Source organism: Populus nigra, chromosome 2 (assembly GCF_951802175.1).
Source record: "Populus nigra chromosome 2, ddPopNigr1.1, whole genome shotgun sequence".
NCBI lineage: Eukaryota > Viridiplantae > Streptophyta > Magnoliopsida > Malpighiales > Salicaceae > Populus > Populus nigra.
In genome coordinates this window covers 6719072-6721571 of record NC_084853.1, presented here as the reverse complement: position 1 = coordinate 6721571, position 2500 = coordinate 6719072, and positions in this window count along the sequence as shown.

Genomic DNA, 2500 nt, shown 5'->3' with positions numbered 1-2500 from the left:
TGGAAAATCGGCAGCGCAGATTTTTCGACGAACAGGGGCTGGACCGGCCGGGCCAGGGAGGAAAATTCGTCAGGGGGGCACGCTGACGAAAAGAGGGGCTGCCGCGTGGAAAATCGGCAGCGCAGATTTTTCGACGAACAGGGGCTGGACCGGCCGGGCCAGGCAGGAAAATTCGTCAGGGGGGCACGCTGACGAAAAGAGGGGCTGCCGCGTGGAAAATCGGCAGCGCAGATTTTTCGACGAACAGGGGCTGGACCGGCCGGGCCAGGCAGGAAAATTCGTCAGGGGGGCACGCTGACGAAAAGAGGGGCTGCCGCGTGGAAAATCGGCAGCGCAGATTTTTCGACGAACAGGGGCTGGACCGGCCGGGCCAGGCAGGAAAATTCGTCAGGGGGGCACGCTGACGAAAAGAGGGGCTGCCGCGTGGAAAATCGGCAGCGCAGATTTTTCGACGAACATTCGTCAGGGGGGCACGCTGACGAAAAGAGGGGCTGCCGCGTGGAAAATCGGCAGCGCAGATTTTTCGACGAACATTCGTCAGGGGGGCACGCTGAGGAAAACAGGGGCTGCCGCGTGGAAAATCGGCAGCGCAGATTTTTCGACGAACAGGGGCTGGATGCTGGACCGGCCGGGCCAGGCAGGAAAATTCGTCAGGGGGGCACGCTGACGAAAAGAGGGGCTGCCGCGTGGAAAATCGGCAGCGCAGATTTTTCGACGAACAGGGGCTGGACTGGCCGGGCCAGGCAGGAAAATTCGTCAGGGGGGCACGCTGACGAAAAGAGGGGCTGCCGCGTGGAAAATCGGCAGCGCAGATTTTTCGACGAACAGGGGCTGGACGCTGGACTGGGCCAGGCAGGAAAATTCGTCAGGGGGGCACGCTGACGAAAACAGGGGCTGCCGCGTGGAATGGCAGCCTACACGCAGATGCGAATTCGGCAGCGCACGATGGCTTGAGCAGGTCATGGGTTCGACTTGGCGCGATCTGAAACCTGGACGAGGGACTGTCGACGCTGGACGAGCCAGAGCGGTGGCCTGTCGTGCCCCGTTCAGGGGGGGCCTGCCGCGGAGACAGCCCTCGCGGGCTCGACAGCGCAGGCCAGCGTCCCCGACGTCGCTGGCCGCGGCAGGCGAGCTGCCGGGGTTCCCGCATTCCTACAAGAAAACGTCGTGCTTTCCACATGAAACCAATCCAGTAAAATCAGCCATATTTTTATGAGGCTGCCCACTGAATTTGGGGTCATTCCGGGCCGGTTCCTAGTTTTGCGGATTTACTCGATTTCTAATGGTAGGAAAATTAAAACAAATACTTCCCGACCTCGAAAAATTCTGGGAAAATTAATGAAGGTGGATTGGATTTTTGCCAACCTCTGTGCAAAATTTCAGCTCAAAATACCAAGAAATGAATTTTTTAGAGGGGGGGTGACAGCTGGGACCTAGTAGTGTCTCCCCCTGCCAGAGCTGCAATGACACTTATTGCTCTTTAGGGAGCCACCAGGCCGGCGCCCCTCAAAGACCACACGCGCGCGCGCGCCCGCCCGCGCTGGGCGCTGGGGCGCTGGGGCCTGAGGGCCTGGGGCCCTTGGGGGCCCTTGGGCGCTTGGGCGCGCGCGCGCGGCCCCCGCAGCCATGCCGCGCTGCGCGACGCGCGGACAGCCCCTGCTGGCTTGCTCTCTCGCCCGCGGGGGGGCTGCCTTCGGGCCCTGGCCCCCCGCGTTCTGGCCTGCCCCCTGCGTGGGAGAGGCTAGGCGCTGCAGGGGCCAGCCCGACGTCGCTGGCCGCGGCAGGCGACAGCCCGACATCGCTGGCCGCGGCAGGGGCCAGCCCGACGTCGCTGGCCGCGGCAGGCGACAGCCCCTGCTGGCTTGCTCTCTCGCCCGCGGGGGGGCTGCCTTCGGGCCCTGGCCCCCCGCGTTCTGGCCTGCCCCCCGCGTGGGAGAGGCTAGGCGCTGCAGGGGCCAGCCCGACGTCGCTGGCCGCGGCAGGCGACAGCCCCTGCTGGCTTGCTCTCTCGCCCGCGGGGGGGCTGCCTTCGGGCCCTGGCCCCCCGCGTTCTGGCCTGCCCCCCGCGTGGGAGAGGCTAGGCGCTGCAGGGGCCAGCCCGACGTCGCTGGCCGCGGCAGGCGAGCCGCCGGGGTTCCCGCATTCCTACAACAAAACGTCGTGCTTTCCACATGAAATCAATCCAGTAAAATCAGCCATATTTTTATGAGGCTGCCCACTGAATTTGGGGTCATTCCGAGCCGGTTCCTATTTTTTCCGATTTCCTCGATTTTTAATGGTAGGAAAATAAAAAAAAATACTTCCCGACCTCGAAAAATTCTGGAAAAATTAATAAAGTTGGATTGGATTTTTGCCAACCTCTGTGCAAAATTTCAGCTCAAAATACCAAGAAATGAATTTTTTAGAGGGGGGGTGACAGCTGGGACCTAGTAGTGTCTCCCCCTGCCAGAGCTTCAATGACACTTATTGCTCTTTAGGGGGGTGCCCCCTGACTGGCCAT